Consider the following 16,062-nt stretch of genomic DNA (forward strand, 5'->3'; position numbering starts at 1 on the left):
GAATTCAGTGAGACCAGAGGCTTGTGTCTTCCTGTACATAGAATGCTAAATTCCTTAACTTGATACCTCATCTTTGATGTTCAGACTGACCGTTCCCTTTGTTGCAAACTTGTATATAGTCTGACTTCTCCTCCTGCCTCTCTGGAGCAGTTTTCCCAGAGCTACTGAGAAACTGTCTCCTGGGCCCAGGAGTCCTAAACATTCCCACCAAATAAAATAACTCTACTTTCAGGTGGTAACTCTATTTTTCAGTCGACAAGAAGTCTTATGTTTCTGTTGTGGCAAAAAGTCCAGAGGTAGGCAGTCTAGAACCGTGGTAGCTGTTTAAGAAAGCCAGCAGCTTTCCAGGCTCCATGTGCTCCTCGCTCTGCTATCCTTGGCACGTCACTTTCTTTTTGTGTTCAGTAGATGGCCATTCTACCTCTAGGACTGTATCCGTGTCCCAGTAAGAAGATAAGGGGGAGGATGAAAGGCAAAAAGGTGCCCAGCACTTTGATCAAAACAACAGTTTTTGTAACACCCACTCAGTTGACTTCAGCATATGTCTCATCCGCCAGAACTGAGTCAGACATTCACCTCTGGCCACATAGGAGACTGGGAGGTGGGCATTTTTAACTTAGCACACGTACATCCTGTATAAAATCAATCTTCGAGAAGAAAGGGGGAATAGGTTATATGTACTCCCTAGCAATGACTTCTAGGTGAAGGCAGTGCAATACAGAGTTAAGACATGAATAGAATAACTGAGGAGAAAATGTTATGGAAGATTTAAAAAGATAATAAGTTAAAAGCATGGAGAAGTATTGGCTGATGTAGAAACAAAGATGAGACCTGTATGACTGAGCTACAACCTAAAGAAATATTAACCATACAATAATTTGTGCTTTAATTATTTATTCTGTAACTTATCCTTTGAGAATGGGTGTATAGTAATTTTAATAAAATAATATAGAAATACAAAAATTCTTGTCATACTGACTTAAATTATAATTGACCTTGAATACTTTGGAAAAAGGTTCTAAATTTTTTTAACATAAATTTTTCCCCACTAAGGCAGTCACATTTGCACCTATAGTATATATTTTATATACTATACTATGTGGGTATATAAACCATGTGATTCGATTTTTTATTTTGACTCATTATAGTAGTTTTCACTGCCTGTTGAGTTCACTTCAGTCATCCAGTCCGACTCTTTGTGACCCCATGGAATGCAGCACGCCAGGCTTCCCTGTCCATCACCAACTCCTAGAACTTGCACAAACTTATGTCCATCGAGTCAGTGATGCCATTCAACCATCTCATCCTCTGTTGCCCCCTTTTCCTTCTGCCTTCAATCATTCCCAGCATCAGGGTATTTTCCAATGAGTCAGTTCTTCGCATCACGTGGCCAAAGTATTGGAGCTTCAGCTTCAGCATCAGTCCTTCCAATGAATATTCAAGACTGACTTCCTTTATGATTGACTGGCTTGATCTCCTTGCAGTTCAAGGGACTCTTAAGAGTCTTCTCCAATACCATAGTTCAGTTCAGTTCAATTCAGTCGCTCAGCCGTGTCTGACTCTTTGCGACCCCATGGACTGCAGCATGCCAGGCTTCCCTATCCATCACCAATTCCCGGAGCAAAGCATCAGTTCTTCAGTGCACAGCTTTCTTTATAGTCCAACTCTCACATCCATACATAACTCCTAGAAAAACCATAGCTTTGACTAGATGGACCTCTGTTGGCAAAGTAACGTCTCTACTTTTTAATATGCTGTCTAGGTTGGTCATAGCTTTTCTTCCAAGGAGCAAGCGTCTTTTAATTTCATGGCTACAGTCACCATCTGCAGTGATTTTGGAGCTCCAAAAAGTTATCCTCTGATTAAAAATTATCCTCCAATTAAAAATAAATTATCCTCCAATTAAAAGGTAAAGCAATTATCTTTCAATTAAAAATAAATTTTAAAAAAGCTGTGACTATAAATACAGCCTTATATCCTATTGATTTAAATTGTTTACATATATTCAAATTCATAATTTCTAAAAATAATTTAAGAAAGTTAATATTCTATAAGAGATATAAATGGAATTTACCTCATTAAAATTATCCATGGCTCTTTATTTAACCTTCTGGTATTAAAAATGAAATCCAGAAGTTTTATCTTAAATACCTCCCCACACTGGAATTATCTGTCAAAACCCAAGTTATACCTAATAACTTCTACCTTCCTCTCTAACTTCATTATGCACTTATTTTCTATGTACAAATATATTTAATTTAGCATATGCATTCATATGCATTATTTGTTTTGAGTAACTTAACCCTTAAATTGAACCATTATGTAAGGTGAATATATGATACCGCCTGGTTCATTCTACTTTACTGTAATGTATTGGAAGCCTGGATCCTATGTGACATGTATTTTATGTCACCCAGGACTTTAATGTAACTCACCCGACCCTTGACAAATACTTCCGGACGTAGTGATTACCAGGCTTTCAGATTCCAAAGGCCTAGATAGTTAGATGAGAGGGAATGGTTTCCTTTGGCTGAAACTCTTCCCACTGGCTCTGAGCTCTGTCACAATGTCAATTGGTGTAGATCCTTTCAGATACTTGGCTACTGAGTAGAATTTTTCAAGTATATTTTCTTAAAATTCTTCTTTTAGAATATCGGATATGCCCCTATTCAGGATTTAGGATAATGAGTACAACTACAGAGGATGCTCTCTGTCTTTGGAGGGAACATGGAGAAGTAAACAAGTATTTTAAGTGCTGTGATGGAGACACATTGCGTTGGGACATTGTGTGAAAGACGCGAACCCCACCCCTGCCTCGCCACCTCCCTCTGATACACCGCTCTTTGTTTTTCATCCCGGTACTTATTCCTCCTATCTTTTCTTTTTGATCTGAGCAGTATGGGTCCCAAAAATGTATAGCAGGAAAGAAAAGGTCAGGAAAAGAAAAAATACCAGATTGGACAGAAGATGAAGACGACTGAGTGGTAACTCTGAGGGGTGTTGGGGTGGTTTCTGGTCACACTGACAGGGAATTAGGGTCCTAGGCAGAGAGGGAAAGGCCCTTCCTCCTTTCACTTTATCTCAAGCCCAGAAAACGGAAAAGCTCCCTAGAAACATGGAAACCAGAAGATTTGATTTGTAATTATTTTCACAGAAGAGTCAGGTGCCTGCCTGCTTCCTATCTCTTTTATATGTTTCTTTTCGCTTTTTATCTTTGCAGCGACTGGTATAATTGATCCTTCTCTACCCTTGCCATCACTTCCAAAATTGGACAGGGTATAGATTCTCTGAAAAGGGGGTTTATTGGCCACATAGATTTTCTGTCTCTTACTCCTCAAGTGTTTGTAATGGTGTTTTATTTCCCATTTTTTTCTTCCTTCGCTGGCTTGCTTATTTTATTCTACGTTATTTTCTTAAAAAGAAAAACATTTTTTTTCTTTTTCTAGCTTACTTTGCCCTCCACACATTTTTGAGCAGTTTTTCCCCCCAGAATTATAATTCTGATATGTTTATCCTCTGTGATAAAATACTTAAACTGCCTGCATGGAAGAATACATACATGTGAAGTAAACAATGGATTTGTTTTTAAGTCATGAAAATAATCAACCTGTTTTAGAATTCTGATGGAATATCCCTCATTTACCAAGGTTGGTAAGTAAAAATTTTACCTATTGTTTTAGATTTCTGTTTTTATTAATCAGTGTGACAGTTGGTTTTATATTGAAAAGTATTAATAAGTGAAGGTTGTGAAGTTCTCATGTTACAGAAGCTTAATATTATCATAAAGAGACCCATCATTGAAAGAGAATTGGAGTGAATTCAGATGAGAAGGGCTTTTTCTTGGCCCTGTCCTAGACTTCCGTTCTCTGCAAGGTATCTGTTATTATCTTCTTAAGGCACCATGGCTTCAGATGGCTAGAATTCCTATGACTGTTCTTCTTTGCTTTCTTTGGATCTTTGCTTCCAAACAAATTGCTTTGCAACAATGATTTCCAAACACGGAATCCTGTTTCACCTGATCAGTCAAAGCCGACTTGTTTAAGGATAGCTGACTCATCATCAGTAGATGGTACCCCAGGCCAGTGTCTCCAGCTCCTCATAAACTCCTGACTATTAGGAATCATCTTTATCTTGTTCACAGCTGTGTCCTTAATACTTAGCTTACTGCATTGCATACAACAGGATTCTCTGTTTATAAAATAAATAACTGTACAGTTAACAAATATACTGGAAACTTTAACGCAGTGGCTAGAGGACCAATGGGTAACTTGGTTTAGGTGGCAGAAGCACAAGATCCAGAAATAGAAGATTTGAGAGTTCATCCTGGGTTTGCTTCTTAGTCTAATAATAATGTCAGAGATGCAATTAATAATGATGATGGTGATAACGATGATGATGACAGCATCTCACAGTTATCTCAAATTAGGCTCAGATGGTAAAGCGTCTGTCTACAATGCGGGAGAGCTGGGTTCGAGCCCTGGATTGGGAAGATCCCCTGGAGAAGGAAATGGCAATCCACTCCAGTACTATTGCTTGGAAAATCCCACGGACAGAGAAGCCTGGTAGGCTACAGTCTATGGGGTCGCAAAGAGTCTGATACGACTGAGCGACTTCACTTTCACTTTTCAATCCTGGACTAAGTGCCACACATTGTCTTTCTTTAATTCTCACAAAATTCTATGAGTCAGGTACTATTGACGCTGCATTTTGCAGATGAGGAAAGGGATGCTTATAGAAGTTAAAGTGACTTGTTTCATGTCATATACTGCAGAGCGTCAGAACTCTGGACCTCTCCTAGAAAATGTTATATCGATATAACGGAAAGTTGAGCTGAGGATTCAGCTTCACTTTATCTTCAATTTCTCATAGTTTCCCAACTTTGTGATTAGTTTTCTCCTTAGGCCAGGTCCCATTATGGTAACAAAATGGTTTTCAGTAGCTACATAAGGCTGCAAGTCTCCTTGGTCACTTCCAGCTAGAAGAGAGAACCCTTTTTGGGGAATTCTTTACAATAGTAAAGATGTTTCTTTTCCAGATATCCTCAGTAAATGTCTCTCTGTCTTCAGTTCAGTCTTGTATTCAGGCCTGTGTCAATTACTATTGATAGAGTAATGGGAATAAACTAAGTCAGGGTCTAGCCAGAACCTCAGCTGTCTTCTCTCAAGGTTGCTTTATAACAATAATTTCCAGACATAAATATGTAGACTGAAGAGTTCCCTTAAGTAGAACAACGTAATTGTATAAAAATTCGGTTATTTACTTATAATACGAATATGTTTACTTTTCCCCTAGATTTACTGAGATAAAATTGACATATGATATTATGCAAGTTTAAGGTATACAATGTGCTGATGTCGTGCACTTGTACATTGTAAAATAATTTCCACAGTAACATTAGTTAACACCTCCATCACTTCACATAGTCACCATTTTCTTTTCTGTGGTGAGAACGTTTAAGACCAACTTTCTTAGCCAGTTTCAAGTGTCTAATAGAGTATCATCACCTATATAAATAACGTTTTCATTTATTTAAAGAAAGATATCAGAGGCTTCCATGGTGACTCATTGGTAAAGAATCCACTTGCCAGTGCAGGGGATATGGGTTTGATCCCTGGTCCAGGAAGAAGCCACATGCTGCAGGGCAACTAAGCCTGTGGGCCACGGCTCCTGAGCCTGTGCGCTGGAACCAGGGCGTCTCGGCTACTGAGCCCTCGGGCCCTAATCATGAAGCCCGTGCGCACTGAGCCTGTGCTCTCCAGCAAGGGAAACCCCTGCAGGGAGAAAGTGGTGAACTGCAGCAAAGAGTGGCTCCTGTTCACGGAAACTAGAGAAAGCCCACGCAGCAAGGAAGACTCAGTGTGGTAAGAAATAGTAAGTAAAACTAAAAAAGGAAGGACATTGTATGGAATCAAGCAGTGTCTCCCCCAAATTCCAGAATTCCTGTTCTCCCAGAACATCAGAGTGTGAACTTATTTGGAAACACAGTCTTGGCAATTGTAATTGGGGAAATTACGATGATGTCGTACTAAGTTACATTCTTGCTGTTGAGTCACCAAGTCGTGTCCGACTCTTTTGTGACCCCCATGGACTGTAGCCTGCCAGGCTCCTCTGTCTATGGGATTTCCCAGGCAAGAATACTGGAGTGGGTTGCCATTTCTTTCTCCAAGAGATCTTTTCGACCCAATGGGTAGAACCTGCATCTCCTACATTGGCAGGCAGATCTTTACCACTGAGCCACCAGGGAAGCCCACACTGAGTTAAGAAAGTGAAAATGTTAGTAGTTCAATTGTGTCCGACTCTTTCTGACTCCATGAACTGTAGCCTGCCAGGCCACTCTGTCAATGGGATTCTCTAGGCCAGAATACTAGAGTGGGTTGCCATTCCCTTCTCCAGGAGATCTTCCTGACCCAGGGTTGAACCAGCATCTCCTGTATTGCAGGCAGATTCTTTACCATCTGAGCCACAGGGAAGCCTTGCATATTGAGTTATCAGTTCAGTTCAGTTCAGTTCAGTCACTCAGTCGTGTCCGACTCTTCACGACCCCATGAATCACAGCACGCCAGGCCTCCCTGTCCATCACCAACTCCCGGAGTTCACTTAGACTCACATCCATGAAGTCAGTGATGCCATTCAGCCATCTCATCCTCTGTCGTCCCCGTCTCCTCCTGCCCCCAATCCCTCCCAGCATCAGAGTCTTTTCCAATGAATCAACTCTTTGCATGAGGTGTCCAAAGTACTGGAGTTTCAGCTTCAGCATCATTCCTTCCAAAGAAATACCAGGGCTGATCTCTTTCAGAATGGACTGGTTGGATCTCCTTGCAGTCAAGGGACTCTCAAGAGTCTTCTTCAACACCACAGTTCAAAAGCATCAATTCTTTGGCACTCAGCTTTCTTCACAGTCCAACTCTCACACCCATACATGACCACTGGAAAAATCGTAGCCTTGACTAGACGGACCTTTGTTGGCAAAGTAATGTCTCTGCTTTTCAATATGCTATCTAGGTTGGTCATAACTTTCCTTCCAAGGAGTAAGTGTCTTTTAATTTCATGGCTGCAGTCACCATCTGCAGTGATTTTGGAGCCCCCTAAAATAAAGTCTGACACAGTTTCCACTGTTTTCCCGTCTATTTCCCATGAAGTGATGGGACCAGATGCCATGATCTTCGTCTTCTGAATGTTGAGCTTTAAGCCAACTTTTTCACTCTCCACTTTCATTTTCATCAAGAGGCTTTTTAGTTCCTCTTCACTTTCTGCCATAAGGGTGGTGTCATCTGCATATCTGAGGTTATTGATATTTCTCCTGGTAATCTTGATTCCAGCTTGTGCTTCTTCCAGCCCAGCGTTTCTCATGATGTACTCTGCATAGAAGTTCAATAAGCAGGGTGACAATATACAGCCTTGACGTACTCCTTTTCCTACTTGGAATCAGTCTGCTGTTCCATGTCCAATTCTAACTGTTGCTTCCTGACCTGCATATAGGTTATGATGGACCCTAAATCCAATAACATATTTTATTTTCTTGGGCTCCAAAATCACTGTGAATGATGACTGCAGTCACAACATTAAAAAGAATCTTTCTCCTTGGAAGAAAAACTATGACAAGTCTAGACAACATGTTAAAAAGCAAAGATGTCCCTTTGCCAACAAAGGTCCATATGGTCAAAAATTAACAGTAGTCATGTATGTCTGTGAGAGTTGGGCCATAAAGACGGTTGCTGCATTGAAGAATTGATGCTTTTGAACTGCAGTGCTAGAGGACTCTTGACAGTCCTTTGAATAATAAGGAGATCAAACCAGTCAATCCTAAAGAAAATGAATCCTGAATATTCACTGAAAGGACTGATACTGAAGCTGAAGCTCCAAAAATTGGCCACCTGATGTGAAGAGTCGACTCATTGGAAAAGACCCTGATCCTGGGAATCACTGAGGGCAGAAGGAGAAGGTGGAGATGGAGGATGAGATGGATGGATGGCATCATCAACACCATGGACATGAGTCTGAGAAAACTGTAGCAGGTAGTGAAGGACAGGGAAGGCTGGTGTGCTTCAGTCCCTGTGGTCACAAGGAGTTGGACACAACTTAGCAACTGAACAACAAATGCAATAACTGCTGCCATGTGATGTGGTCTTAATCTTTGAGTTCCTGAAAAGTTCACATGTTGAAATCCTAAAGACCAGTGTGATAATATTAGAAAGTGAGGCCTTTAGAAGGTACTTAGGCCGTGAGGGTGGATCTCTCATGAATGGAATTAATTTCATGATAAAAGAGGCTCCAATGAGCTAGCTGGCCCCTTATACCATGCGAGGAAACAATTGGAAGTTTGAAACCTGGAAGAGCGCTCTCCCCTACCTGACCATGCTGGCATCCTGATGTTAGACCTCCAACTTTCAGAACTGTGTGAAATAAATGCCAGTTTTTTTGTGTCACCTAGTTTGTGGAATTTTGTTATTGCAGCATGAATGGAGTAAGACCAGGTGAACACAAATGCACGGGGACAAACAGGAAAGACGGCTGTGTGACAGTCAAGGCAGAGATTAGTTATGTTGCTACAAGCCAGGGAACATCAGGAGCTCCCAGAAGAGGCAAGGAAGGATCTTTTCTTAGAGGCTTCAGAGGGAGCCAACACTTTGATTTAAGACTTCAAAGCTTAAAAACTGTGAGATAATACATTTCTGTTGTTTCAAGTCATCTAGTTTGCATGCTTTGTTGTGGAATTTCTGGGAAACTAATATGGGTTCCATGGACAGATACATCAGACAGATGGTGTAATGGAAGACAACATGGAAGTGAAAGTGTTAGTTTCACAGTCCTGTCCGGCTCTTTGCGACCCCATGGACTGTAGGCCAGGGTCCTCTGCCCATGGAATTCTCCAGGCAAGAATACTGGAGTGGGTAGTCATTCCCTTCTCCAGGGGATCTTCCCAACCCAAGGATCAAACTCAGGTATTCCACACTGCAGGAATGACAAAGCACTAACAATGAGAATGTCCAAGACCTTCATCAAATCAAATTTTTTCTTCATCAAAGGAAAAAACAAACAGTAAAACGTTATACAAGCTATGAACAAGCAATTTACAGAAAAAGAAACTAAGAAGTCTAATATCTGAAGAGGTCTCATAAATTATTAATACTCATGAGTACAAATTGAGGTAAGGTATCACTTTTCACTAATAGCCTGATAGTGAATAATAACCAAGATAGATATGCCAGCTCTTGATCAGTATGGGAGAATACAAGAATCCTTTAGCTGTGCTGGAGGGAGTGTGAAACAGGGCAGCCATTCAGAGAGCACTGTGGAAATAGTTACCCAAATTAAGTATATGCATGCATTTTAACCAACAAAATCTTCTCCTGAATATATAACCCAAAGAAATTCTTTCATCATAAGGAGACATATATAAGTGGAATGCTATTGCAATACCATTGTTTTAGGAATTGGAAGCAACATGGGTGTCTGTCATGCGTAGTATTGATAGGTGAAATGTGGCACACATTTGGATTATCATGAAGCAGTTAGGAGCAATGAACTAGAAGAACACATAGAAATGAATGTATCTTAAAATATTCCTGTAAAAAGAAAGAGTAAAAATTAAATATATCACACAATTCATCTAATTAAAAATATTGCTCACCAGTCAGAGCACACTTTACAAGAATGCATACCAAAAGAGGATACACATTAAACATAATAGAGAGGTTAACTATTAGAATAGTGGGTATGGGGGCTAACAGAGGGTAAAATAAACAAAATAACACAGAGCCTTATATGAATCAATTGTAATGCATAATAAAATAAGCAAAGTTAACTCAACTCTGTTCACTTGAGGTCTAAAAATGCAAAGTTGAAATGTTAAAGAAATGATCACACCAGATTACTAGGCATTTTTCCTGCTATGGTACATTTTTTTCAAAAGCTACTAATAAGAACTGACTTAACTTAATAATAAAAGCCAACATACATTATTTCCTTATTCCAGTGTTTCCTGGCTTTTCCCTTTTGCCTTTGTTCTTGTCTACCTTTCATCTTCAGTCATCCTATCCCCTTAAATGTTAGTATTCCTCCAGGTTACATTCTTAGTCCTTATTTCTTGCTCTACAAACACTACCTTAGAATTTGATTCATGTATTCATGCCTATGGGGCTTCCCAGGCGGTGCAGTCATAAAAAAATCCGTGTGCCAATGCAGGAGAAACAGGAGACAAGGTTTCAATCCCTGGGTCGGGAAGAATCCCTGAAGTAGGAAATGGCAACCCACTTCAGTATTCTTGTCTGGAAAAGTCCATGGACAGAGGAGGCTGGCGGGCTGCAGTCTATCAGGTTGCAAAGAGCTGGGCAGGACTGAGCACCGAGGCATATGCATATTCATGTCTATGGCTTCAACAACTCAATCTGTCTCTAACTGCTACCTTTACTATGGCTATTAATCACCACTTGAATTTTCCATAGACTCTGTAAGTCAGCAGGTCTGATATTAAATCCATGTTCTCTTTTCATTAACCCTGTAAACTCAATCTTTTAAGGTTATATGATTAATCCAGTGCATACATGCTCAGTTGCTTCAGTCATGTCAGACTCTTTGTAACCCAATGGACTGTAGCCCACCAGGCTCCTCTGTCCATGGAATATTCCAGGCAAGAATACTGGAGTGGGTTGCCATTTCCTTCTCCAGAAGATCTTCTCAACCTAGGGATCGAACCCATATCTCTTGGGTTTCCTGAATTGGCAGGCAGATTCTTTACCACTGAGCCACTTGGGAAGCCTGTTAATCCAGTATCTCAGGCTAATGTAGGAAACTTCTTAAACTCTCTCGTTGTCATTCCATATGTCATATACTATTTATTGTACTTGAGATGTGCCTCTAAACCTAGGTCCTCTTTGCATCTCCAGAGCAACAGAAGACACTGAGGGGTTTTAGGACCAAAGAAATATAGATAAGAATTGTTTTAAAAGTTATTTCTCTGTATGTAGTGATAGGAACTTATTGAACAATTGGAAGTATGAAGACAATTTGAGAATTACTGATGGAGTTTAAGACATTATGGATGCTTAGACTAAGGTGGTAGAAGTAGAGATGCAGGGAATTAAACTAATTTCATGTTGGTACTAGGATAGACAGACCTTGGTGGTGTGCCTGGTCCTAGTGGTCAGGAGGATAGGAAGAACTGCCAAAAGTAGCCCTCAGGTGTCTATTATCTACAACTAGGTGGATGTCGTGCCATTTTCTGAGAGAGAATTAGGGAAGGAGAAATGGTTTCCTTGGGGGAAGGACTGTGACAGCAGTTATATCTTATGTTGGAGGAATTTTAGCAAGTAGAGGTTTCTACTAGACTTTGTCTTTCTGCATTGCATGGTAATTATCTACTTGCAGATCAAACTTTGCCAATAGATTTTGATTCCCTTGAAAAGAGGGCCCAGGTGGTATTTATTTTACTATGCTAATTGCTTAGTGCTGAGGCAGGCCCACTGTCTATAGTCCATAAATACTAATGAATAAAATGAGGCTTGACTCCTAACCAAATCCAATTAGTGTTCAGCTAATCACTTATGCAACAAGCTTCTAATTTGAATGAAAACAAGTGCGGCACATTGGTTATTATCACATTAACTTAACTGATGTCACAGTTGTTAGTTTAGAATAAAGTTTGCTTTTCATAATGCACTAATTCCCTCAAAATGTGCAAAGACTATTAAATAATGCCAGTGGTGTCTCTCCTTTCACCCTCTGGAAAGAAGTAACTTTAAAAAAATATAATAATAGGAACTGTAGGTTGAGGGTAAAAGAAAAGGAAAAAATAGACAAGGAAGAATTAAAGAATAGGAAAAGGAAAATATTCATCTCTGCCTCTAAATAGGGATTCTTCAAAAATGGCCATTGGCAAAATTTGAAAAAGATAATTATTAGCTCTAATAATAGAACTAATCAGTGAAATCAGCGAAGTTGGTTATTTATACAAAATAAATACACAGAAATCACTTGCATTTCTACATACTAACAATGAAAAATCAGAAAGAGAAATTAAGGAATCAATCCCATTCATCACTGCAACAAAAATAATTAAATATCTAGGAATAAATTTATCTAAGGAGATGAAAGAACTGTACAGAGAAAAATTATAAAGACACTAATGAAAGAAATCAAAGATGACATAAACAGATGGAGAGATATTCCATGTTCCTGGGTTGGAAGAATCAATATTGTTAAAATGACTATACTACTGAATGCAATCTACAGATTCAATGTGATCCCTACCAAATTACCAATGGCATTTTTCACAGAACTAGAACAAAATATTTCACAATTCATATGGAAACACAAAAGACCCTGAATAGCCAAAGCATCTTGAGAAAGAAGAATGGAGCTGGAGGAATCAAACTTCCTGACTTCAGATTATACTACAAAGCTACAGTCATCAAGACAGTATGGTACTGGCACAGAAACAGAAATATAGACCAATGGAACAAGGTAGAAAGCCAAGAAATAAACCCATGTTCCTATGAGTACCTTATTTTTGACAAAGGAGGCAAGAATATACAATAGGGCAAAGACAGCCTCTTCAATAAATGGTGCTGGGAAAACTGGACAGCTACATGTAAAAGAATGAAATTAGAACACTTCCTAACACCATGCACAAAATAAACTCAAAATGGATTAAAGACCTAAATGTAAAACTAGAAACCATAAAACTCTTAGAGGAAAACATAGGCAGAATACTTGATGACACAAATCAAAGCAAGATCCTTCTATGATCCACCTCCTGGAGTAATGGAAATAAAAACAAAAGTAAAAAAGTGGGACCTGATTAAACTTAAAAGCTTTTGAACAGCAAAGGAAACTATAAGCAAGGTGAAAAAACAACCCTTAGAATGGGAAAAAATAATAGCAAATTAAACAACTGACAAAGGATTAATTTCCAAGATATACAAGCAGTTCATACAACTCAATACCAGGAAAACAAACAACCCAATCAAAAAGTGGGAAAAAGACCTCAACAGACATTTCTCCAAAGAAGACATAGAGATGTCTAACAAACAAATGTAATGATTTGCCTTATATATATCATGAAATGTTTATCTCAACTTTAGTGAACATTCATCATCTCATATAGATAAAAAATGAAAGAAAAAAATTTCCAAAGCAATCCCAATGAAAAAGACCAAAGGTGGAGGCATAATCCTTCAAGACTTCAGACTATAGTACAAAGCTTCAATAACCAAAACAGTGTGTTAATGCCACAGAAACAGACATACAGATCAATGGAACAGAATAGAGAACAGAAGGAAACCCGCATATCTACAGTCGATTTATCTGCAACAAAGAAGTCAAAAGAGGCAAGAACATATGATGCAGAAAAAAGAGTCTCTTCACTGAATGGTGTTGGGGAAGTTGGACAGTTACATATAATTCAATCAAATTATAACACTTGCTCACACAGTATACAATAAACTCAAAATGGTTTAGCAACCTAAATATAAGGCTGCTTCTGCTGCTAAGTCGCTTCAGTCATGTCCGACTCTGTGCAACCCCATAGATGGCAGCCCACCAGGCTCCCCCATCCTTGGGATTCTCCAGGGAAGGACACTGGTGTGGGTTGCCATTGCCTTCTCCAAAATATAAGGCCTGACAACATAAAACTAGAAGAGAACATAGGCGAGCTATTCTCTGACATAAATCATAGCAATATTTTCTTTTATCACTCTTTCAGGGTAAAAAATAAAATAAAAAATAAACAGATGAGACATTCAAACATAAAAGCTTTTGCACAGTGAAGGAAATTGAAAAGATAACCTACAGAATGGGGGAAAATATTTTCAAATGATGTGACTGGAAAGAAGTTAATATCCAAAAACATACAAACAGCTCACACAACTCAATATAGAAAAGAAAACAAACAAACAAACATAAAACCAAAAACCAAAAAGTAGGCTGAAGATTTAACTAGAAATTTCTCCAAAGGATACAGACAAATGGCCAACAGGCATATGAAAAGATGCTCAATATCACTAATTATTAGAGAAAAGCAAATAAGAATCAAATGAGGTAACACCTCGCACAGGTCAGAATATCTATCATCAAAGATGTCTGGAAATTGGACTTCCCTGGTGGTCCTGTGGTTACAAATCTGCCTTCCAGTGCAGGGGACACTGGTTCAATCCCTGGCCTGGGAAGATCCCACATGTTGGCAGGCAACTAAGCTCGTGCTCCTCAGCTGCTGAGCCTACACTCTGGAGCCTGCAAGCCGCAGCTGAGCCCATACGCCACCACTAGTGAAGCCTGTGTGCACTGAGGCCATCCGTGCTCTGCAACAAGAGCAGCCACTGTAATGAGAAGCCTGTGCATTGCAACTAGAGAATAGCTCGCCACAATTGGAGAAACCCTGTGTGCAGCAACAAAGACACAGCACAGCCAAAAATAGATAAAATTTAAAAAAATGCCTTGAAAAGTGAAAGTGAAAGTCGTTCAGTCATGCCAGACTCTAATTCTCCAGGCCAGAATACTGGAGTGAGTAGCCTTTCCCTACTCCAGGGGATCATCCCAACCCAGGGGTCGAACCCAGGTCTCCTGCATTGCAGGCAGATTCTTTACCAACTGAGCTACTAGGGAAGCCCCTTACAAATAATAAATGTTGGAGAGGGCGTGGAGAAAAGGAAACACTCTTACATTGTTGCTGGGAATGTAAATTCTTGCAGCCACTACAGAAGACAGTATGGATACCCTTTGAAAAACTAAAAATAGAGCTACCATATGATTCAGCAATTCCACACCTGGGTATGTATATACCAGGAGATGATAAAAACTATAATTGAAAGAGATGCATGCATCCCAAAGTCTGTAGCAGCATTGCTTACAATAGTCAAGATGTGGAAAAAACCCAAGTGTCCATGAAAAACAACTGGATTAAGACGAGTGATATATATTCACAATGAAATACTGCTTAGCCATAAAAAGAATGAAATATGGGCATTTGTAGCCATATAGATGGACCTAGAGAATGTTATACTCAGTGAATGTATATATGCAAAAGAGAAACAGGGTCCCCTGGAGGAGAACTTACTCCCCAGGTGGTGCTAGAGGTACAGAACCTGCCTTCCCCAGCAGGAGGCAAAAGTGATAGGGATCTGATCCCTGGGTTGGGAAGATCCCCTGGAGGAGGAAATAAACGGCAATCCATTCCTGTATTCTTGCCTGGAGAATCCCATGAACAGAGGAGCCTGACAGGCTGCATACAGTCCATAGGGTGGTGAAGAGTCAGACACAGCTGAAGTGACTTAGCACATACATACATACATACATATATATATGTATAACTTGGCTGGGTACCAGAAACTATTGCAAATAAATTATACTTCAATTAAAAAAGAAGAAAAAGCATCCAAAATGTATTTTCACTATACTGAAAAATACTTTTTCCTTGTGATGATAACTCTTCAGATTTACTTTCTTAACAACTTTGACATAACAAACATGTCCATCGAGTCAGTGGTGCTGTCCAACCATCTCATCCTCTGTCGTCCCCTTCTCCTCCTGCCCTCAATCTTTCCCAGCATCAGGGTCTTTTCAAATGAGTCCGTTCTTTCCATCAGGTAGCCAAAGTATTGGAGCTTCAGCTTCAGCATCAGTCCTTTCAGTGAATATTCAGGACTGATTTCCTTTGGATCTCCTTGAAGTTCAAGGGACTCTCAAGAGTCCAACACCACAGTTCAAAAGCATCAATTCTTCGGTGCTCAGCTTTCTTTATAGTCCAACTCTCATATCCATTCATGACTACTGGAAAAACCAAAGCTTTGACTAGACGGACTTTTGTTGGCAAAGTAATGTCTCTGCTTTTTAATATACTGTCTAGGTTGGTCATGGAGAAGGCAGTGGCACCCCACTCCAGTATTCCTGCCTGGAAAATCCCATGGACGGATGAGCCTGGAAGGCTGTGGTCCATGGGGTCGCTGAGGGTGGGATATGACTGAACGACTTTACTTTCACTTTTCACTTTCATGCATTGGAGAAGGAAATGGCAACCCGCTCCAGTGTTCTTGCCTGGAGAATCCCAGGGCCTGGGAAGCCTGGTGG

The sequence above is a fragment of the Bos taurus genome, chromosome 14, assembly GCF_002263795.3.
Source record: "Bos taurus isolate L1 Dominette 01449 registration number 42190680 breed Hereford chromosome 14, ARS-UCD2.0, whole genome shotgun sequence".
NCBI lineage: Eukaryota > Metazoa > Chordata > Mammalia > Artiodactyla > Bovidae > Bos > Bos taurus.